Genomic DNA, 25,679 nt, shown 5'->3' on the forward strand with positions numbered 1-25,679 from the left:
CCGTAGTATCTGGTATTCAGGGACTCAACCTGTCGGGGAACTGGAACAGCCCATGGAGGGTCTTGTTCCTGGGGGGGACAATTTAATTGTCTAAAAGGGTAAAAAAAAGAAAGCAGCTTAATTCTAATTCCTCCATTTGCGACCGTGTCTTCCCAGGAGCAAATGTACTCTGCTGCACGAGGATCCTGAAAGGTAATCACAATACAGTCCCCTGGGATAGTTTTTCTGGTATTGCCCACCCATGGAACCCTTAATACAGACCGAATCCTTCCGTGCCAAGTTGAAGGGATGGGGCGATTGGTCTGTAGCCAATGCTGTGCCTTATTTTTTAGGGACCAACTGGGTTCCGCATTATACTTTCTGCCCTGGCCCCTCCCCCTCTCCTTGAGGTGAGCTCGGCATCACCCTCGCTCATAGCCTCGAATCCATCGCCCTGCTTCCAGTATGCACACCCCGAGCACGTCCTTCGAAACACATTTCCATTCTGTCCATTCCTATGCATCATTCATTTATCACGCAGACACCTCTCTGATCCGTTTCAAAGCCAAACTGCAACTTTCTTGCATTTCAGTTCTAAATGATTTTGTAACGCAGGGCTGCATACCTAAACTGAATCTGTAGTTCTACAGAATTATGTCGTGCACACTAATTATCTTATTTAGATGAACATTTCTTTCAATACATTCTTTTAACTGCCAAATGTCATGGGGATTTCACAGAAGAATACAACACAGTATGTTTTGCAGCATGTCCAAGTGCAAAGCAAAGATGCACTGTCGTCATGCCCCCCTAATCCGAAATTGCATTAATAACTTACTTTAGCACATTAAAAAAAAAAAGGCACCACCACCGCATCCACCACCACACCCACATCCACCGCATCCACCACCACCACATCCACCACCACCGCATCCACCACCACACCCACATCCACCGCATCCACCACCACCACATCCACCACCACCACATCCACCACCACATCCAACACATCCACCACCGCATGCACCACCACCACCGCATCCACCACCACCACATCCACCACCACCACCACATCCACCACCACCACCACATCCACCACCACCACCGCATCCACCACCACCACCGCATCCACCACCACCACATCCACCACCACCCCCACATCCACCACCTCATCCACCACCGCATCCACCACCACACCCACCATCACTTCCACCACCACATCCACCACCACTTTCACCACATCCACCACCACCACATCCACCACCACCACCACCACATCCACCCCCACATCCACCACCATCACCACCACATCCACCATAACCACCACCACATCCACCACCACCATATCCCCTAGATCCACCACCACCACATCTATATGTGTGTGTGTGTGTGTGTGTGTAGGTGCAAATGCAATGTTCTTGAATTTTCGTCACAATAAAATACACTGAACATAATCTTCACAAAAGTTATTTACAAACGTTTAAGCTATTGCCATTATAAATTACAATACATTTTATTTCAGTATTTATTATTTACAAAATTAAAAGCCATTGTTATTTGTAATATCAATACATCTAAGTCACGTAAATACAACACACATTGCATTACAAATGATATAGGTGTCACATTTGCGAAAGTTAAAACTATTGACATTGTAACTGACAAAGCTATTAATTTTGCTATTTTCAAAACCAACGCCACTCACCCACGCAACGCCACTCACCCACGCAACGCTACTCACCCACGCAATGCCACTCACACACGCAACGCCACTCACACACGCAACGCCACTCACACACGCAACGCCACTCATCCACGCAACGCCACTCATCCACGCAACGCCACTCATCCACGCAACGCCACTCATCCACGCAACGCCACTCATCCACGCAACGCCACTCATCCATTTGCAAAACGAAAAATGTAAAACTCTTCTATTGCGAGACCTATTGCATTTTCAATGCTTGTTTAAGGTTGCAGGTCAAACGCCTCTCGTCGAGATCAATCAGCGCTCACGTCAGAGCCCCGCCCAATACTTTTGTCATTCGCATGCGCACCTTGAGATCACTCAACATGCTCCGTGAGACTGAGAACATGCCTCGCTGGTCAGGGAGCATCGTTCGCACTTAAACGAGTGTTTACAACCACCTCTGACAATGAAGCTGCCAGCACAGCAGAGGCCTCCCTGGCTGGCCGCGGGCGCAGTGGGCGCCACGGGTCAGAGAGAGGGCATGAGCAAAGTGGGAAAGCGCCCAGAGTCCCCATCTTCCAAGGGGCCGCTGGGAAGTGAACTTTCTCTTTATTTCACAAGATGGGGACTAACCTTTTATGTATTCAATATGGTTTGGTACCATGATGTGGCCTAAATTAGCAGAACATGGGTAGTAAAATGCAAATCTGTTCCGGACAGGGACCCCTAAAGTATACCCTACCCTAGGCCCCCAGAATCCATTAGTAAGGTGACACTAGGGTGGGTGTATGAAAGGTGGCCGCTCCCGCTGAGGTCTCTATCTCGGCAGAAGAGGGCGGCCGTGTCTGTGATATTGCGGAATGCGTGTGCGCGAGGTGCAGGCTTCCGAAGTCCAGACTCTGTCACGCTGTCAGCGCCTTCATCAGTGCCCGGTGACACGTGCGGACGGCGGCTCGTGCGTCAGTCCTCGAGACAGAAAGGTGTTTAGTGCTACAGCTCCCCCGCCTCCTCGAGCCAGGCCCGCAAAGCTTTGAAGTGACGCAGTGCGGTGGGGATGCCCAGACATCTCTCTTTCACTGAGGGCGCCGGCCGCGCTGACAACAAAGAGGTGCGAACGTGCCTTTGTTTACTCCGGGAAATCTAGGCACGTTTACCAGTAATAAAGCTATTGTGTGCCTCCCTCCATTGAAGGTCAGAGAACCGGACATTGGTTCAGAGCCTGAGGTATGCATACAAAGCCCAGGACTGAGTGACCCCTACCCCCACGCTGATCTGCGTGCCCATATTAATTGTACGCCTGCACCCCGAGCCACGCGAACAGCTGTAAAATACAACACCTGCATGTTTAAGGCTCTAGTCACACTTTACAGGCAGAACTATAATTTCCCTCGGCACCAGTACTTTTGTTTTCACGAGAAGCTATATGCTAAGGCAACTTATCAGCACCCAGCGTCGGAAGACTGGTGTATCATCCACTGTCACCTTAGGCTCTCACATTTCTATTATGGGTACTCGCTACTAACCCCTTATGTGGTCATGTTTGCTATTCCACATCTACATGGAACTCCCTCCCTCCTGACATTAGAAAAATCCCTTCCTTTGCTCGCTTCAAAAAAGAGGCCAAGTCCTTTCTCATGGGTAAATTCCTTGGCTAAACTCGTTCCGTCAGCCACCTGAGAGACTGTTGCCCTATCCTGCGCCATTGTACATCACTGTATTTGACTTTTTGTATTATTTGTATAGTATTCATTGTACTTTATTTATCCTTGTTGTATAGCTTCTCACATCCCCCAGGTACAGTACCCGTCTGCTACCCTGTCCCACCTTCATCCCTTGATTCTCCGTAAGCCCTCCTTTGTACCAAGTTTTTATCGTTTATCGTGTGATATGACCCTGTATTACTCTACTGTATCTGTAAAGCGCTCTGATACCCTCACGGGTCATGTTTGCGCTCTATAAAACCTTAAAATAAATAAAAATAAATAAATAAATACTGCTAGCAGTTTGCACTCCAAATTCTTTGCATAGAATCTAAACCAATAAAACAGCTGTGGACTCAGGCTCCAACATATCCACAGCATGTGGGGCAGATTTTCTAGTGCATGCAGGCGTGGATTGCAGCCCCTAATTTGAAAATGGCAATCCATTTCTTAAACTCTTCTTTTGGGAGACGAATACATGTTAAACACAGAAACTTATTTCTGGAGCTACTCTGTCCAGTAACATATTGTTAAAGTTAGCGAGGAAGGATAATACAACATGCAAATTCAAATGGTACTAATATTCCTTTTATTAAACTCTAGCAAATAAAAAGTTTAAAGGCACCACTAAGCTTCTGCCTAAATAATACAGCTGTCCATGATATGTACGTTTCTATCTCGAAGTCATGGATTACACCTGTGTTCTTTACTGTTAAAACAAACTGCATCAGTGTCCCATGCGGCTGCTTGCCCGTCTCCTCCTTTCAAGATTTCATTCCTATCAAAGATTTTAATCCACCAGCTTTGCTTACTCACCACATTCTGAAACAATGCATTAAAAACTGGGCCTTCAACTACAGTGTTTGACAAACAATACTAACTTCCAGATAAATCAGGGATTGTTTCGAGGAGCGAGGTTGATGTAAAAAACCTCTCAACTCATAACATTGTACTAGACTTAACCATTTGAGTTATTCCAATAGGAGACTCTTTAGGCATTTGCCATATGTTAAGACAGTCATCATTTTTGCCATCGTTACTGCAAGTATCAGTTTAGCAAATGTGTGTGACATTTTTTAGGGGGTAGAATACTATTGCAGCCTTGCTTTTAAGATTTAGGGAATGACTTTTCTGTCTTGTTATCTCATCTAGCCAAACACCTAGGCTATTGTGAAAAGACCAGCTCTCCATCCAGCATACCATTTTCTAGCCTTAATCCATCTACGTCCAAAAATCTAACTTTTGTTTTTTGCTATATCAACCACTAGATTACTTTGCTGGTTATAGCAGTACAACTCTAACAGCCTCTGCAACTTCACTGCAGTATGTTCTAAAATGATAGTATCATTGATCTACTGAAGCACCTTCGGTGTCAAGGACTCAATATGAATGGAAAACATCAATCCTTTTTAAGTCCTAGTCCCAGCTTCAGTTGATTGGCAACTCTTTAAAGGGCCGATACCCCCCCTTTCTTTTCCGCCCAATTTGTGAATACATTTTCAGAAATGCCCCGATTCAAGCCCAGTTTAACTTGGTTTTGTGTTTTCACATTCAAGGCCTGGATAACATGCATCAGGAGTTTGGATACACCCCATCCAGCAAGATTGTTTTCCAAAAATCCGTTCTACACACCCCTGTTGATGCAGCAAGCATGGAAGAGCTCCATCGTGACATATATGGAGGAATAAGTCATAGCAGAGAGGGCCAAATGGTTATCACAGATGCCACTGTCCAGGGGACAGTCGTTCTGATAGCTTACTTGTGTAATACAACTAAAGGTACCATTGGGCTATTATATTTATTAAGGTCTTACCTACAGACATCTTATTGTATAGAATACCATGCTTACAGTGGGCATTGGGCCAGCCAATCCCTTATCATTTGGTTGGCTTTCTTATCAATTTTATTTGATTGATTCCTATTGGATGGACTTCTTGTGTTTATCCCTCGACTAGAGCACAACTTCTTGATCATTCTGTTAAATTGATGACATGTATCATACCACTGCTCACATTCAGGAGACTAATTTAATCTTTTGCTTTCAGCCTCAGGCCCACTCCCTTGTGTGCTACATCCCCTTCGCATCCCTTTCCCTGGCTCTCTGTATTGCTCCACGTTCATTAATTCGTGCCCCCACCCTTCCCTGGCCTGCTCCGCTTTTTTTAGTATCGTGGGGCGCCTCAGTTTCTCTCTCATCCCTCACTACTCTCTGCTTCCTATCAGTAGCATTGACTTGATCTTCCATCCTGTCTCCTCCATTTCTCCTCTGCCTCTCCTTATCTCATTGTTTTTTCCATTTGATTTGTTTTTGCTTTTTAGAATAGCCCGTCTTAGGAAAGTGAGTTTCTGTTCTTTCCCAAAACTTTATCTTTGTTTTCACAATTGGCACACCTCTGACCCACATGTGAGTCCCTTGTAAAATGTACCATTGGTACCAAGGGCCTTGTGACTTGAGAGAGTCTCTAAGGGCTGCAGCATGGATTGTGCCACCCTCAGAGACCCCTCACCAAACACATACACACTGCCATTGCAGACTGTGTGTTTTGGTGCAGGCAAAACTTAAGAGTCAACATGGCAACCATTCCTGTGTGCCATGCCCACCAACCACTGCTTGTGGCACAGTAAGTCACCCCTATAGCAGTCCTCACAACCCTAAGACAGGGTGCACTATACCACAGGTGAGAGCCTAGCTGCATGAACAATATGCCTCTACAGTGTCTGTGCCTATCGTAAGTGCAGTGAAGCCGTATTGAGTACATGGGCTGGGAGATTGTCATTATGAACTCCTCAGCTCCATGATGGCTTTACTGAAAGCTTAGGAGTTTGGTATGAAACTCCTCAGCATAATAAACCCACACTAATGCCAGTATTAGGTTTATTACTAAATGAACTCAGAGGACATCTTAGAGACCCCCCTGAAAAACAACCAACACACTAGTGTACAGCTGACCAGTCTGCATCTGCCTGCCACACACAGACATGTTTCTGACCCCCTGAGGTGAGAGCCCTTGTGCTCTCGTGGGTCAGGAACAAAGCCTGCTTGGGTGGAGGTGCTTCACACCTACCTCCTAGCAGGATTCAGGGCAGTGAGCTTCAAAGTTTTTCCGTCCTTTGTAATGCTAATCAGGGCCTTTCCCGTCAGTGGAGATGCCCGTCCCCATGACCCAGCCCCCTTTTGGTGGCAAGGTCAGAGGGAAAATTAGAAGTCAGCAGAGGTGTGTACCCTCTCAGCTAGGACCACCCCGAGGGTGTCCAGAACTAAAGTGAACCCCTCCTTAGAAAATTCTCCCTCTTGGAATGAAGTATTTTAGCCAATCAGTTTAGGGGGATGATCTCTCCCCAAAAGGGAGGGGCACTCAAAGGGAGTGGTCTCCCTAAGGCAAGTAGCCCATTTGCTACCATCTTCCAGTCCCTGTAACACCCCTGAATTCAGTATTTAGGGGCACCCCTGAACCTTGATCCTTAGATTCCTGCAACCTAAGAAGATGGATGAAGAGGATGCCGTGCCGCACAGCAAGAAGACACCTACTGCTTTGGCCCCAGTTCTACCGGTCTGTCTCCTCCTACCCCAGCCTGCAAAGAAGACGATGCCTGTCCCATGGCCAGCGACTTCTAGGCACCCTAGGAAGACTAGCACTCTTCAGTAAAGACCATGATCTCCAGAGGACAGCGGCCCTGTCCAGAAAAAAACTTCAAATTCAAGGACTCCGGATGCAGGAGGATCTGCAACCCCTGCCCACTCTGCACCGACGCCCACGGCCTGCGTCTGAGTGGCTTACCTGTCCAGTGACGTCTCCCCAGTGATCCAGACTTCAACTCCATCAGTGGCTGAGATCTCCTGGACCCCCACAAAGTCACCTGCAGCATCTGCACAAAGGGTCCCCCTAATCGCAACCGGCTCCGGCCATGAAAATCCAACACCAAAAGGTACCCCTTCATCCTCCGCTCTCAGGCTTTGGGGAACCCAACTGACAGTGCCTCTACCTCCTCCAACTCTCCAACTTACCTGACCATCTGGTGATCACCTTCAACCAGCCTTCTGGTCCAAACCTGCAGCAGTGGCGGCTGGTGACATTTGAAAGTGGTGTGGCGTAGAATTATTGCGGTACTGCACTATGGCCAGCGAGTGTAGCAAGCGAGGTCAAACAACTTAAGTGGGGAGAGGGGGGAGAGGGGGTCTCCCCCTGAGAATTTTAAAAAAGAGAGTGGACAATTGGTGCATTTTCAAGCAAACTTGAGGAAGCAGGAAGACCATGATCAGGGTGTTCACTAGAAGTGGGGTACTCTCAGTAACCCAATGCCCAATGTCACATGAAGCAGCAGAAGCATGATGTAGGGTTGTGCTTATCTAAATAAAATCAAACACTGTAATCCAAGGCAACACGTTGACCAATGGGCTCTACCGTATGGGTCATCCATATTAACCTACAAATCGATGCTCATCTCACAGGGCATCTGAAGCATGTAGCTCAAAGATGTGCACAGTGATCTGTAAATGTAAGTTCATGTGAAAATAGATAGCTATAATTAAGTGTGCGTGAAGGTACATCAGATGACCCAAGGTCCATTGCCCACAAGAAACTAGACACAATATTTAGGCACTGTAAACATGAAAGTTCACGAAACAAGGCTTGCAAGTAATCACAGATGGTCTTGTATGAATTGTAAAGAGGGGCAGTAATAGATGTCAATCAAACAATGGTTGACAGAGAGCATAAGGCCTACGATGCATAGCCTCAAGGGAACGCACGTTGTTACCAAACCTTCCCTGCTGCATTTGCCTGATTGAAATATTATACTATCTGCCACACACATACGTGACACTCGAAAGCCCCCCAAGTGGGCGCACACATGCTGTCCAAATCCGGCACATGTATACACAGCCTCATATTAAACACCCAGCTATTACCCATATATCAACTACACACTTTCCCAATATGCCAACTATGACACGTCTCGTTTTTGCAAAAGGCAGGCCATGTTTGATGAACCCAAATAGACAGACCCCTGGACCATGGACCTTTCACACAGACCTTACTTTTTTCCACGCATTACTATATCTTTCACACAATCCAGATCTCTCTGAAACACACCCCATGTCAAGAGCACACCACACATGTTTCAATGATATCCCCCAAATAAATACGATAGGTCACTCAGCTCTTTGTCGTAGAACGTGTGCCTCTCACATACCTCATAAGTCTTCACATATTAACCACTGCCTTGAGATGCACCTTACAGACATTATGTGTCTTCTACACTCCAATGTATGTCAAACACTTCCCATGTGCCCCTCCAGCCACCAGGCGCACATCATTAGGCCACATAACTCGCTCATTTTCTAATGTCTCACTCATATCCCCCACAGCCACATATATTCTCCAATTAACTATACATGCATCAGACGACCCACACCAGGCACCTGAGACTCCTAGATCCCTTCACCCACCATCTCCCCATGTGCCACAGTCGAGGTTCGCATTATTCGCGGGGGTGGTGGGGTCGCGTGGGGGTAGGGAACGGGGGAGTTTAAAATTAAAAGAAAAAGAAAAGAAAACCTACCGGGTCCGCGCCGCCTCTGCTCCTGGGCCGGGGTCCCGCGTTCAACTTCTGAACAGGAACAGGCATGCTCCAACTCCCTCCCCTCCTGTAAGCCAATCACAACACTGCAATGGCAGCTTTATGATTGGTGCGGAGTCCCGGACGGCGCCTCTGCTCCTGGGCTGGGGTCCCGCGTTCAACTTCTGAACAGGAACAGGCATGCTGCAACTCCCTCCCCTCCTGTAAGCCAATCACAACGCTGCAATGGCAGCTTTATGATTGGTGCGGAGTACCGGACGGCCCCTAGCCAGGCACCAGTAGGGTGGCCATTTTCTCTATGTAGGCTGCATGCAACCTACATAGAGAAAATGTAGAGTGTGCATGACTTCTTTTGTCAGCCCCAGTGCCGACCAAGCAGTCACGGCACTCAGAGTGATGCAAGCCACTCCTCCCCGACTCATTCACCCCCAACCAGGCAAACGCTCATGCCCGCCCCCAACCAGGCATACTACTGCGGTCTGCTTTCTCGCAAGACGAGAAGCAGAAAATAAAATGGTATTTAAAATACCATTTTATTTTCTGCTTCTTGCACTGCGAGAAAGCAGTGGGGCGGCCACCACTGGCCTGCAGCCTCTTTGTGCGACAGAGATTTCCCATTGAAACACATTGGGTGCCCGGAGCTGGTGGTGTAGCTTTGGTGCTGCCTTGTACCACTGTGGAAAAGTAAATTTTGCCATGTTCTGTGTCCCTACGTGTCCTCCATCCTATGTTGTATGTGCATGATTAATATGCATATGTATTCCCCATGATCGATTAAAGACGCAATTACAGTTGTGTCCATCTCTAGTATGCCAGTTTCCAGTTCTCGTGAAAGCTACGAGTATTAGGCCTATGTAAAGTTATGTTGCCACGTTTCACAGTGTGCACGTTAATTCAGTAAAAGTCCCCGTTTCTAGGCCTCAAAAGGGCCCGGACTCAGATTCAGCTCCTGTCTCCTGAACCCTCGCTGAGGAGCGATACAGCCCCCACCTGTATCCCTGACCCTTCACTTACTTCCTGCCTCACAGTGCCCGGCTCGGCCTGGCTCTGCCTGCCAGTCTGCCAAGAGTATGTTATGATTCTAGTTATCAGTCTAGCTCTCCTTCCCTGCATTCCTAAGCTACTGAATCGCATCAATGGTTTCAGTCATCGTCTAGCCTTTACGTCTCCATGTGAGAGAAATACTGTATTTATGGTCATTTAATATTCCTCGACACACACTACATGTAGAATAATGCATGCACCAGTCTTAGTGTCTGTTAGCCTTTACCCTGATAACTTTTGGATTCTATCAACATGTTCTCTAAACATCAGATACTAGATAGTGTTTAGGTACATGTCGCTCTGACTCTCCAGACTTTCGTCTCTCCTTCTAGCTCAGAAGTCATAGCCCCCAGCTTCTCCTAGTAACACGTCATTGTCAGTTTGCGCGCACCACTAGGTTAGAGGTCCCGGCTCCTTAGGTAGCCCCCTCCATGTTTCCGCCCCATTTATGACATATTCTGTTACGATTACATCACATGTCCATGTACACGCCTCTTGTTACACCTACTTTCACCCTTATCTTTCGCGACTGTTACAGGCCCCACCCACTGTTACGCCTACTGTATGTACTGTAATGCAATTGTTTTAGTATATATACTTGTGTATTGTTATCCCTTTAGCGCGCTCATTCCAGCTCCTGCCCGACAGCTGTCGGGGCCCCCCCTGTTGGCTAGCCATCCCAGATCTTGCCAGCGCAGGTTGTCCTGTTCCTGTCCTTTATGCTGTATTAAACCTGCAAACTCCTACTACCTCGAATCTTGACTCTTATTTATTGAGCTATCTGTTATTGTTATATCTAGTCAAAAATAGAGGTATTATTTATTTATTTACCACATAATGGCGCCCGAATAGGGACTTGCCCTTTCCCCACGCGCCGGTGAAGCCACGCAAGCCCCCTGATCCTCTGCAGCCGTGACGGAACCATACCGTGCACGTGCAGATATTTCTGCTTCAAGTATCCCTCAGGCCCACGGAGGAGACGGAGGTTGCGGTCCAGCATCCAGACGAGGCGGTGGAGGAACGTGGCGAGTCCCGACCAGAGCCCAAGCCGAGAGTCCAAGGTCCGAGGTATCCGGAGGCCCACCCGTAACAGAAGTCCGAAGTTCGTCCGTCCGTCGTCGTAGCAGTCCAGTCCAGTCCGAGGCCTTCCGTTCTTGCTGCCCGGTGAGTACCGTTGCTGGGGTAGTATCTAGACAGAGTCAATTGCATTGTCTCTGGTCCGTGGGTTTGGGGTACACAGATCCAACACGAAGTGTCCACTTAGGTGGATGCGGGTCCTGACGTGTCTCTTTATGAGACCGGTAAGTTTCGTACTGTTTTAGCAGTGCATCTAGTTTCTGTTCTAGTCCGTTCTGTTCTCGAGAAATTCATGTATTCTGTTTTCAATATTCCAGGTAGTATTTTGTCAAAACTGTTAATTTAAATGTCATTCATGTATTTCAATGTCGTGGTATGAAAGTGGTGTAATTATCGTGTTCATTGTGTATTGTACTGTGTCTAGACTCCAGCCCAGTCATGCCTTTGTTTTCCAAGTTACGTCAGTTAAAAACTAGAAAAGGTCTGTTAGAAGAAGCAGTTCCTGTCCCACCTAGGGACAGTCCAGGTCATTTTATGTATCATAAGCATGGCATAAGTGCCATATTATATCTAGATTTATGGGTGGAGTACACCAAACAGTTAGAAGAAAAGTATAGATGGCCCGTATCGGGTACATGGGATGTCGAGTGCATCATGCGAGTAGAAGAAGCATTATGGAAAAAGAAAGCCAGACAGTCACAGAAAGATGCCATCGAGTTATGGCGCAAAGAATCTCATAAAAGAACCGAAAAAGAAATCAGAAAGTCAGAATTAAGTAGGGAATCCTTAGAAAGAGCCCAAGAAAGGGAACTAATCGAAATAGGTGAACGAGTTAAAACAGAACAATCAGACAGACAGAGAAATGCCCTCATTAAGGGTATGTATCCTCTTCTTGCCGAGGGCTTGCCAAAAGCAACCCCGGAGGCATCCAGTAATTTTCCGCCACCCTTAGTTCCGACCAAGCTACGTCACAAACCGACCGCAGCTGATATTTTTCTCTCGTCCTATTTGGACGACACAGTCCCAGAATATGCAAATCCTGTTCCGCCAGCTCCTGTAAATAATGTAATTCATGGTCTTCCAGTCACCGGGGCACCTGTAGCAGGACCTGTTACGGTACCCCCGGTCCAGCCCGTAGTACAAATTCCCGCCACATCAGTCACTCTGCCAGCACGAAGAGTATCAGTCGATGATTCCAGTATAGGGGCCGCGGGAGGAGGTCCTCCTGGTACCCCGCCGCCAAGTAGACGTTTAGGAGCAGTCGAGTTACATGAACGTGCGTTACAGCGTACGCCTAAATATAAGTCCATTGCAGAAATGAGGCGACTTCTTACTGAATGCTGTTATGATCGGATGTATGACGTTACAACGCATACTTTTACTCCGCGTACCATTACAACGCGGTATTTACAACGAATACCGTTACAACGCATAGCGCTTTGGGGTGCTGGATAGTGGTAAGTATAATTTACTATTCTAACTCCAGTCCCCGTGGACCCTAGGGAAGGTGTTGGATAGTAAATTAAACTTACCTCTTATCCTAGAGCGCCCCCCAGCGCAATGCGTTGTAATGTCATGCGTTGTAATGCCCGCGTTGTAATGGTAGTGCGGAGTAAAAGTTGCGTCGTAACGGGTGTATACCTTATGATCCAGTCCCAGGCGAGGATAGTATGGTTATATATTCCGTACGTATAAGGCAGGTGTCCGAGTATTTGGTCACCCTACCGAATATGAAAGAAGATCTAGACAGAATGTATCGTTTCATTCGTACAGGACAAGATCCAGAAAGTATTGCTGAAGTCATGTCTCTCAGGAAATCCGAGATCCAGTTTATGCTATTAAAGTTTCTGATCAATTGTTTAATACGGGAACAAGATTCCCCGACTAAAGATCCGATCGAAATGAAAGTTCTGACAAGGTGGAGTGATAATATAGCCGAGGGTAAGCACAAGACACTCAATAGTATAGAGAGTATGTACAAGAAAATTCGTAAAGAAATAATAAGGTTACACGAACAACGCAAAGAAGCACAAGTAAGCGAGAAAGAAAATGACTCTTCTACTGAGGAGGTAGACGACGAGAATACCGCCAGAATAGCGTATGTAGGTAAATCTAGATTTCCAGACCGACATTTACGCTTAGAACACAAGAAAGTCTTTCATCTTCCAGCACCGGAACAAGGTTCTCTAGAACAAGTATTTCAAGCTACCGATCAAATTTTGAAATCACGAATCGGTTATAGTGAATTAGGTACTATGCATGAACAAGAACTAGCCCGATCAGCAGTCCGATGGATTACTGATTCTACCACTTTTCCAGACGAAATAGTGGCACAAATGTTTCTGAAACTGCCCCCAGCCGAGCAGCGACTGGTGGGTATGTATATGATCCAACACCTCATTACACTGTATGAGGGTCAACATTCTGATCCAGGTCCGTTACATGATATCCTGAACGAGCTACTCCAGTATAGATGGAAAGGTTTAGGTACCGATTTAATTAGTGTCATTCTAGAACAGCGCCACAAATATAGAACGTTTTCAAATCCGCATTTTGTTCATGTCTCACCTCCAGAAAGTAAACCGTTTTACATAGACAGACAGCATCCGTTACGAGAAGTACACCCAGTTAGGACACCAGATGGTGAAATGCAACGAGTATTTGTTTACACCCCAGTTACCAAGATGGAACTCTTAGAAATGAAGAAATTAATTCCCTGTCACGACAAAGATCCAGCAGGGTTCCACCGAGAATTAAAAGACATGCTCCGTATGGGAGAATACACGTATCCAGATATCATTAAAATGTTAAAAGTCCTGTTGCCTGCGGGCATATATGAAAAACTCAAGGAAAAAGATTGGGAGGTGGGAGAGAAAAAGATCGATTGGACAGCTCTAGAAGCTGAAGATAAGATACGAGTACCAGGTACCGGTCTTGGAGACAAATGTAAAGAATTACCAGAATTATTAATACAAGTTTTACCTAGATTATTAGCCACTAAAAAGGAAGACTGGGATGCAATCTCAGCCTGTAAACAGAAACAAGACGAAGACACTAGTGATTTTTATTCTAGATTTGAAAAATGTTTCATAATAAACAGTGGTTTAAAGACGAGTAGTGAGTCATACCCTCATCTTTTTGTTACTAAATTAGTCGAGAATTCAAGTCCACAAGTTAAGAATCGAGTTTTGAAAGTCGAAAGTACTTGGCAAGCTAGTACCCCGTCCCAAATGCTCCAGATGCTCCAGTACCACCAGAATAGAATCAGAGAAGAGCAAGAACACGAGAGAAGACGTATGAAAGACACGAAAATGAAAGTACTAGTTGCACAATCTGTTCCTCAAGACAGTCAGAAGAGGGGTCCGAATCAAGCCAGTCATCCTGCAGCTCCCGTTAAAGGGACATGCAATTATTGTAAACAGCCAGGTCATTTTATAAACGAGTGTGCAGTTCTGAAACACAATATAGCCACTGGTAAAACTAAAGAAAGACCACGTCCGCCTAGACAAGAACAAGTTTCACAGACTTCTCAGCCACAGAATGCACAACAGACAGTTCCAGGACCGCAGCCTATCGCTGCAACTCAGCATGTTACACAGCAGATGTACCAGTATGCACAGACAGAGTATCCAGAGTATCAAGCGTATTCATGAAACAGCCTAGAGAGGGAGGTAGGCTTGCCTCTCATCGAGATTCCTGTAGATCAAGAAGGTCCCTATGTTCATAGTCAAGTATTAGGGAAAGACAGAAAGTTTCTGATTGATACAGGGGCAAGTAGGACTACTATAAGCCACGACGAGGTTCCAGGGGCTCCGCTCTCAGGCTCTAGAAATGTTTCCCTTGGATTTTCAGGAAAGCCTATTGTAAACGAGATATCAAAGCCAGTTACTCTAGAAGTAGGTCCATTGTCCCGAACTACTGATCTATTGCTTACGAAGTCATGTCCAGAAAATTTGTTAGGTATTAAGACACTGAAAGAATTAGGTGCAGTTATTTGCTGTTCCCCAGAGGGAATACGTTTGTTTTTGCGTGACTTCAAAGGTCACTATGTATTACGAGATTTTGATCCAAGATTGTCAAATGTTCCACAGCATTTATGGGCGCAAGGTCCAACTGATGTAGGCTTTATGCAAATCACACCCCATCATGTGACTCTCAAGCAAGGTGTAGTCTTGCCACGAATCAGACAGTACAGATTGCCACCTGAGGCTGTAGCAGCCTTATCCAAAATTATTGACGAGCTCATGGCTCAAGGAGTAGTTGTAGAAACTGACTCCAATGTATGTAATTCTCCTATCATTCCAGTCATGAAACGTACTGATCCAAATGCACCTCCAGTATATCGATTAGTGATTGACCTTCGAGAACTCAATAAATGTATCATTCCCCAGTACCCAGTTGTTCCAGATATCTCATCTCTATTGACAGCCATTGATTCTGAGGCTACATTTTTCACAGTAATCGACCTCAAGAATGCATTTTTCAGTGTCCCGATTCATCCAGATAGCCAGTACCTTTTCGGTTTTTGTTTAAATGGAAGGAGCTATAAATTTACACGAGCTCCTCAAGGTTTCACAGAAAGTCCTAGCATCTACAGTCAAGCACTTAAGAGACAACTAGACAACATTCACATGCCAACTGACACTGCCCTGCTCCAGTATGTCGATGATCTACTGATCACAGCCCGTTCTGAACGTGCTTGCGAGCGAGCATCACTTACAGTCCTGTATTTTCTAGCCGAGATGGGGCACAAGGTGTCCCCTTCAAAACTTCAATTCTGTGTCCAGCAAGTGATCTACTTAGGCCATTTACTGTCCAAGTGGGGTAGGCAGTTGACACCCGATCGTATCCAGTTAATAGCGAGTCTTCCACAGCCCAAGACACAGAAGGAGGTACGTGCTTTTATTGGCCTTACTTCTTACTGCAGACAATGGATTCCTCAGTATGCATTTCTAGCCAAGCCACTGATACAGTTAACGACACAGGAGGCAGCCGTATCGACTGTCCTCCCTTGGACATCTGAACATACACTTAGTTTCAATGAGTTAAAGAAAGCTTTATGCCAAGCACCTGTTCTAGCTACACCAAACTACAGTAAGCCTTTTACACTTTTTGTCACAGAACGTGATGGTACAGCATTATCTGTTCTCACACAAGATCAAGCCGGACAATACAAGCCCTGTGCTTATTTTTCGAGCACATTAGATCCAGTAGCCCAGGCTCTGCCTGCGTGCCTCAAGTCAGTTGCAGCCACAGCACTAGCTATCAGACAAAGTGATTCCATAGTATTAGGACACTCCCTGACAGTACAAGTTCCACACTCCGTGGAAGTTCTTTTAAACCGAACACAGACTCAGCACTTGACCATTGCACGTTTGACAGGTTATGAACTGACACTGTTCCAGCCACACATAGAAATCAGACGCTGCAACGTTCTAAATCCTGCTACACTGTTACCGTCAGTTACTTCAAATCCTGCCACACATGACTGTGTGGAAGTTGTTAACACTATGACTAAGCCAAGACAAGATCTGACAGACATTGCATTACCAGATCCTGACCTGACACTTTATGTGGATGGTTCATGTATGAGAACGAGTACAGGAGAACTAGTAGCCGCGTATGCAGTGACTACTGACACTGAAGTTATTGAAACACACCGTATTGACACCCTGTCTGCTCAAGCAGCAGAGCTAGTTGCTCTGACTCAAGCCTGCATACATGCCAAGAACCTGAAAGTTAATATTTACACAGATTCACGCTACGCATTCGGAGTTGTACACGACTTCGGAGTGCTCTGGCAGGAGAGAGGTTTCATGACTTCTCATGGAACCAAGATTCAGTATGGTCTCCTTATTCAAGCTCTGTTAGATGCAATACATTTACCAACAGCTATCGCTATCATGAAATGCAAAGCACATACGAAAGTTACAGATATTATTTCTCAAGGTAATGATCTAGCAGATCGAACAGCCAAGCTTACAGCACAGACACCAGACATACCAGTTAACAAGACACCGACATCCACTCTAGAACAGACTACTTGTATGACAGTTAAGGACCCTACTCAAGATGTCATAGATATCCAGTTACACGCTACTCCCGAAGAAATCAAGAAATGGTCCGAACAAGGAGGGGTCCAGACAGATCAGGGATGGGTGACGAAGGGTAGAGCCACATGGTTTCTCCCCGACTCAATGGTTCAAGTCATTATCAATACCGCACATAGTCCAGCACACTTAGGAGAAAAAGCCATGATAGACAGTATCCAGAACATTTGGTTCAACAAGCATTTACGAGCTGCAGCCAAGCAGAAAGTCCGTACTTGTATGATATGTTGTCAATTCAATCCAGGTAAAAGTGTCCCGGTGGAACAAGGTGGATTCCAGCCCCCTGACCACCCTTTTGAAGTCCTCCAGATGGATTATATTCAGATGGAGCGATGTCGAGGTTTCAAGTATGTCCTTGTAGTTGTATGCGCTTTGTCCAGGTGGACAGAAGCATATCCAGTCCCAGATTACACAGCCGCGACCACTGCCAAGCAGTTGGTTCGTGAGTTCTTCCCCCGCTATGGACTCCCTAGGGTCGTGTATTCTGATAACGGCCAGCCATTCTCATCTGAACTCATGAAGCACGTTTCCCTTTTGTTAGGGTACCAGTGGAAGTTCCATTGTGTACGCCATCCAGAAGCAGCCGGTCTCGTAGAGAGACATAATCAAACCTTGAAAATCCGTATTGCCAAAGTGTGTCAAGAAAAAGGTGTAGACTGGTTAGTTGCCCTGCCAGTTGCCCTGTTCTATATGCGCATGGTCGCACACTCCAGATCAGGTCTGTCCCCTTATGAGGTCGTATTCGGCCGTCCCCCGAATATGTGGGGTACACCTAGACCCCGAAGTATTACAGATGTTTCCAGTAATATGCTGACAGATTACCTAGCTTCCTTGATGTCTGCCCTACACTCTTGTCGTTCACAGGTTGCCGCCGCATTTCCAGACAATACCGAGGTGAAACCGCATGAAATCGTTCCAGGAAGCTTGGTTCTTGTCCGGAATTTTGATCGTTCAAGTCCGCTGGAGCCTCGCTGGAAGGAGCCGAAGTTAGTCCTTTTGACCACCCGTACTGCCGTCAAGTTGGAAGGCAGGAAGGGGTGGGTCCATCTGTCACACGTCAAGAAATTTCACGAACTAAAAACTGTTTCCAAGAACTTTTCCAAGGATTGTCAAGATTTTAAAGACTGCCGAGATACTATTCTTAAGGACTGTCCCGCAAATGACATTGATACCAAGCCTCCCCTGTTAGAGAAAACTCCACAGCAGGAGTATAAAAGTAAGCTCCGGTCTAGTAAAATAAGTCAGCCAGTTTAATTGTCTAAGTCCTCCCCTAGGTGAAACGGTTAGACAGGTATCTGACATGTATGAAATAGACCCCCATAGTGAGAGAGTTAGTCAAAACTCAATCCGATGTATCGTTTTTCTAAGTTTTATATTGTTTCTCAGCCTGATGGTTACCTGCACGAGTTATGCATTTCATTTATGTTTTCCAATTTCTCATGTAAATAAGTTTTCTAATGCTACAGTAGAGCACACGTTTAGTGATCTGCCTCCTCATGAACTATCCTATCGTCTTGCTATGCGCAACAATTCATTTATCCGTATGTTACATTATTCACACCAGACCAGCAATGCTACTAATTGTTGGGTGTGTGGTCGACTCCCCCCTTTCCAGACACCGAAGGGAGTTCTGCCACTCTTTCCTTATCCGTTTTCACATAATGGTTCATGTGGAGCCTGGTCCATGTTAACGTCATCTTCAAATGATATGTCCCTTCTGAACAGTACATGTTTTCCAGACAAGCAAGGTCTTCCCCACAGAACAGGGTTAGATCTAGAAAATGAAGTTTATAATTTGGGTAATTATTCTTTGAAATTCATGGTCCTGAATGTTCAGTCTGATCCTACTTCAGACTTACCTGCTATTTCAGTACTACCAGTCAAAGGCGAATTATGTGTCAGAAATAATGGTTCCGTACATGTAGGACATAGTGATTGTACTACTATTGTCGAGTATAGTGACAGTGGGAAATCTATTTTCAAAGCCTCACGTCATTCTTATTTTGTTTGTGGTCAGACCGCATATGTTCGTCTACCCCTCGATTGGGAGGGAACCTGTTACATTGCCTTCCTACTGCCACCAGTTTTTCTAGCCCCATCTGATTATCACAGAAACACACATCTAGTACACATTAGACATAGAAGGGAGATCGAGTCCCCGATTGTCGATCAAACTGAAACTGCTCTAGAACAGTATACAGATTTCAATAAAGGTTTCTTCTTCTTTATAGGACCTATCCAGAATAGTAAGTTAATCCGTAGACTAACCAGAACCCTTGAAGCAGTAGTGAATGAGACTACTTCTGCCCTAGGTAACTTAACCGAAGAGCAATCTGCTATGAGATTTGTCGTGCTCCAGAATCGTCTCGTTCTTGACGTCATACTGGCCGATAGAGGAGGAGCATGTAGAGTCATCGGATCTAGTTGCTGCATTTTTATTCCAAATAACGCGCCGTCTGTTTATTCAGCTATAACCAGACTTCATAAAATTGCCCATCAGTTACACCAGAATCCAGGCACCTGGACATGGTCCGGTTGGTTTTGGAGTATTATTTCTGCCTGGGGATGGAAAGTATTGTCCTTTCTAGGTATTGCAGTAGCGATCATATTCAGTTGCTGCCTCTGTATACAATGTGGCCCTGCGATTTGCAGCATTTGTGCTACCTCTTGTATTCCTAGTCCCAAGTCCCGTCCTAAATCCCGTTCCAAGACAATTCGAGACGAGCAAATGATACTGTATGAAATGATAGATGGTATCATGAATATTGATGTTTCCTGATGGAAACGTAGTGACAAGGAGGGAATGTGGAAAAGTAAATTTTGCCATGTTCTGTGTCCCTACGTGTCCTCCATCCTATGTTGTATGTGCATGATTAATATGCATATGTATTCCCCATGATCGATTAAAGACGCAATTACAGTTGTGTCCATCTCTAGTATGCCAGTTTCCAGTTCTCGTGAAAGCTACGAGTATTAGGCCTATGTAAAGTTATGTTGCCACGTTTCACAGTGTGCACGTTAATTCAGTAAAAGTCCCCGTTTCTAGGCCTCAAAAGGGCCCGGACTCAGATTCAGCTCCTGTCTCCTGAACCCTCGCTGAGGAGCGATACAGCCCCCACCTGTATCCCTGACCCTTCACTTACTTCCTGCCTCACAGTGCCCGGCTCGGCCTGGCTCTGCCTGCCAGTCTGCCAAGAGTATGTTATGATTCTAGTTATCAGTCTAGCTCTCCTTCCCTGCATTCCTAAGCTACTGAATCGCATCAATGGTTTCAGTCATCGTCTAGCCTTTACGTCTCCATGTGAGAGAAATACTGTATTTATGGTCATTTAATATTCCTCGACACACACTACATGTAGAATAATGCATGCACCAGTCTTAGTGTCTGTTAGCCTTTACCCTGATAACTTTTGGATTCTATCAACATGTTCTCTAAACATCAGATACTAGATAGTGTTTAGGTACATGTCGCTCTGACTCTCCAGACTTTCGTCTCTCCTTCTAGCTCAGAAGTCATAGCCCCCAGCTTCTCCTAGTAACACGTCATTGTCAGTTTGCGCGCACCACTAGGTTAGAGGTCCCGGCTCCTTAGGTAGCCCCCTCCATGTTTCCGCCCCATTTATGACATATTCTGTTACGATTACATCACATGTCCATGTACACGCCTCTTGTTACACCTACTTTCACCCTTATCTTTCGCGACTGTTACAGGCCCCACCCACTGTTACGCCTACTGTATGTACTGTAATGCAATTGTTTTAGTATATATACTTGTGTATTGTTATCCCTTTAACGCGCTCATTCCAGCTCCTGCCCGACAGCTGTCGGGGCCCCCCCTGTTGGCTAGCCATCCCAGATCTTGCCAGCGCAGGTTGTCCTGTTCCTGTCCTTTATGCTGTATTAAACCTGCAAACTCCTACTACCTCGAATCTTGACTCTTATTTATTGAGCTATCTGTTATTGTTATATCTAGTCAAAAATAGAGGTATTATTTATTTATTTACCACACCACCCTCCTGTGATGATCTCAGCAGTGGCATGGCTAGAGGTACTATATTTACAACAATGATTAGCGATATGCACTCCTTTGTTAGAACAGTTTTCCTTCAATATCAACAAATTATATTGTCTGGTGCTAACCCATATCTTGACTAGCTCCTAGTCAAGTCGATAATGATTGGTAAATCACAGAAACCTGTGTTATGGGAAGCACTGTTCACTTATTCACAATAACGTGATTTGTTTTTTCTGTTAATCATCCATACATTCAATTCAACTTAAACATCATAAATTAAACAGATTCTATTTCATCACAAGTTCAGAATTTTCATATGTCCACAGTGTTTTTGATCAAACTGAAAGCCTAAACAAATTCAAAATTAAATGCTCAACAGAAGATGATCGTATTTCCTTTCTTCAAGGACGATTTTATTCTTCTCATTCATCAATGAGTACGACAAACTGTGTTTTTCAAACAAATCTCCATAATTCAACGAATGCTGACATATCCCAATGCATTTCGGTATGCACCTTCGTCAGGGGAATGTACTATAAATAACAAAGATTACACAAAATTACCAAAAATTGTGTCATGTATATATCCAATACATATACTATTTACAATTGCGCATACATTAGTTTCAAAATGATTTTTAAACAACAACCAGAGAATCTCCTGATGTAATTCAAACATCTAGTGTGTATTTGAAAATTCATGCTCACAAAAGTTCACCTGCAACCTTCTAAATCAAACCGGAAACGTGCTCACAACCCTGTGTTACCACCACCTCATGCTTGCTGTGATTCAAAAATAACCTAATCATAACATAGATTCCATGTGCTTAAAAGTACACAACTCCTACCTTCGTCAAATCAATTAGGCTGAGAAATCGACCAACTTCAATATCCGTCCTATTCTCTTTTCTAAAAAAACATAATAATGCCTTTAAAGCCTCAACACGTTCCTACACGGCTTGCTGTTATCTTGCATAAAAAGCCAGTACTTACTTAGTCTTCACGACCCCAGTAATAGATTACTGTAGCGCTATTTCACTTCGAATTATTTCTCGTTCTGTAATACATTGAAGGAGAATGCTCCTTAACATCTAATCAAATTGTATAGCTAAATATCGTAATGCCAGCTATCTGCCACGTATTCTTACCTCTATCTGTAAGACCGAAACGCTCCACATTATTCCTGGGTTCACTCTGGTATACCGCTTTCTCGCTAGGTCGAACCCTGAGCGAGCCGCCTGAATATGGCGTCTAACGTCATGGAGCATGAAAATCAAAAACGGACTCGCGGCCGAAACATCCTCATCCAAAATGGCACCCGTGAAATACCTAATCGTGAAAACTTCGAGCAAAATAGTCCCATTTCAAAGATAGAAAGGTAAACTTGGCTCATAATTACTAAAATAATAAACTGCTAATAACAAACTACCATTGCCAAGAGGATTAAATAAAAAACACTTCTCAAAAAACGTGAGATTTTATGAGCATGAGTACCAATACCACCTGGGTAAAAAACATATCATAATCCTAAGCATACATTTTACAGCACAGTATTACAAATTACAGAAAGCAAATCATTTCAATTTTGTCATTAAGACCATAGGGTGTCAGCGTCCTAAGGAACTTGATCCAATATGTTTCTCTTTGTGCCAACATTTTGGCTGTGTCAACATGTGGTTTTTCCACCAATCTTTCTAGCACAGTAAATTTTAATTGAGGTATTGAGTGTCCCCTCTCATGCCAATGTACGGCCAGACACGATTTCATATTTTTTGTGCGTATCGTACTTTTATGTTCGGTCATTCGAACCTTCACTTTCCTAGTGGTACGGCCAACATAGACCAAACCACATGGGCATTTGATTGCATAGATTAGAACACTCGAATTGCAATCAGACGTGTGTCTCAGGGTGATATTTTTACCTGTTTGAGGGTGAGCGAAGGAATTGCCTACCATTACATTACCACAATGTCCACAGTTTAAACATTTCCTCATACCTTTTTGGCCTAGGTCTATGTTTTCATGCTTCCGATGCTTTAGGAGTTCCTTAATGTTCCGTGATCTAGAATGTGCAAATAAGGGTTTGTCTAAGAATACCTGCTTGAAATCAGGTTCTAGAGGTACTGCCACCCGGGGCAGCCTTAAGTTTGCCACCCGGGTGCAGGTAAGAACAGAGATGGCGGGCGACTTGTAGCGGGAGTGGCGGCCGATGGCTGGCTTGTTCTCAGGGGAGGGTGGTAGTCGACAGACATGACCTCCGCTGCCTCCAAAAACAGTGCAGCCCAGGGCAGACTGCGCCCCCTGCCCCCCCTCAGCTATGCCACTGGATCTTAGCCCCTGGGGTCTGTGCCCTGAAACCACGGGTACTTACCTGCAAACCGTGCCTCTCCGTGGTGCCCCAAGCCTCCATTGATTGACATAGGGCCAAGTGACCTCTGCACCCGGTCGTCCCAATGCAGCTGGTGGTGCAGTACTTACCTTAAACTGAACCTTGCCCAGTGTCGATCTAAACCGCTGGAGACTGGAAGAGTTGTCGTGTACTTACCTGTTAATGCATAATACTGTTTTCCTCCCATAGGATTGCATTGCATTTAAAAACCTATTGCATATATAAGTATATCTATTTCTACTGTAAAGCTCTCCTACTGCATTTAAACTATTACTTTCCTGCAACTGATTTACTCTTGGATCTAGAAATCAAATAACAAAGTAATAACTTATTATACAAACAATTGGTCTAAATTCAGTCTTTGAGTGTGTGCAAGAATTTTTTTGCTGAGCGTGTATAATAAATGCTTAACACAGTCCTCTGATAAGCTTAACTGCTTGACCACATAGAGCTTTTAGTATTATCTACTTAAGCCTCTATAAGCCTCTGGGGATCCTCTGACTCTGCGCACACTATACCTTACTTTTTAATAGTAAATGCAGAGCCAGATTCCTAATCCTGTTGGCCCCAGTTTGCTACTGAGCCGCTCCTTCTTTTATATGCGCCTTTGGACACCTTCTTTTTTTGGGCGACGACTAAGCGGGGAACAGTAAGTTAAATAAAATAGGCAAAATGGCCACCGTGTCATGATTCATGTACGTATATCTGATTACGATCAGGACAAAAGCCAGAATGGCTACCACATTTACGACCTGTGCCAACAAATGATTGATGACGCTTGCACATGGATCAATCATTATGCTGGGCTTTGATTTTGGCTATTTTTTCCACCAACAATTATCAAAGCTAAAAAGTCAGTAACCTAATGCCTTCCAATGGCAAAACCTAGTGTATTTGCTAATGCTGATTTAATTGTTGAGCGTATAGGTAGCCTCTACAACTGACTGTATAATCTCATTCTGTGATCATGATGGAAAAAAGTGGATCCTTCTTAAAGCTGTCTAAGGGAAGGCTATTAGGGTCTGATGCACTTGAGGGGCAGATTTTTTAAAAGATGCCTTCTAGTATAATTGGGGTTGAATACCATTTTATGACGTGTGCCACTTTTAAGGGCACAAGTAACAGCAAAGTCATGAACATGTAGCCCGATACACAAAAGTGGCTTCTTGCCATTCAATTTGCACATTGCGCTGGAAACAGCATTTCCCTTTTCAGTGCCAAGGAAGCCCACACATTTTACCTTTTCACATGTGTTTGCAACCCGTATGCTACATGAATATTAAGGGGACAGCAATTGGATTGTGACAATTTGTGAACAGCAGTAAATGCTTGGATGGCCTGCATTAGACAGGAAACCTCCATCCCAATATCCCAACATTCCCATTCACAACATGCCTACATTGCCAGCTGCTACCATATATGGATAGTAGTCACAGTGCCATATACAGCGGCAAATTGTGAATGTGACATTGGGAGTACATGCGGTGGCACCCCAGCCAACCTATTAAAGGCTTTCACTGTGTGAGAGGAGGAGGAGGGGCCTTGGACAGTAGAGGTTAAGAACTTTGAGCCCATCCCTCTCTCACCAGCCATGGAAAATGGGGCTTTGTAGGGCGAGGGACCAATGAGAGGGAGCAGTGCTTACATTCCAGCACTTCCCAAGCAGCCTCTCCTCCCTTCCCAGTGCTTTAAAGAGGATGGAAAAAGTGGAGTGGGGTGTTTCACCAAGAGGGGCATAGCATAAAAGCATAATATGACTCTTTTGCAAGAGGCGTGTCCTTTGTAATTAAGGATGTGGCTTAAATCATGTAAAGTAAAAAGCCGCTCTTCACACAGCGTACCACCTGACTGAGTGCCTCTATCAGCTTTCTGTTATTGCCTTCAGACACATCACAAGGTAACGGACCTGCGCCTAAAACCAGCCCTACTTATTGGCTTTGCCAATCCTTTTTAGCCTTATTAGATAACAGAGTAACAATATTATTGTGAGAAATTAGACTTGAAAGTGTTTAAATTCTGAAAATGTAACACTGTGAATTAAACATTAAGGAGGTCTGTCGAAAGGTTAGTGTATTTTAGAGTGTTGCAACCACTCC

The sequence above is a fragment of the Lissotriton helveticus genome, chromosome 3_1 (genome assembly GCF_964261635.1).
Source record: "Lissotriton helveticus chromosome 3_1, aLisHel1.1, whole genome shotgun sequence".
Taxonomy (NCBI): Eukaryota; Metazoa; Chordata; class Amphibia; order Caudata; family Salamandridae; genus Lissotriton; species Lissotriton helveticus.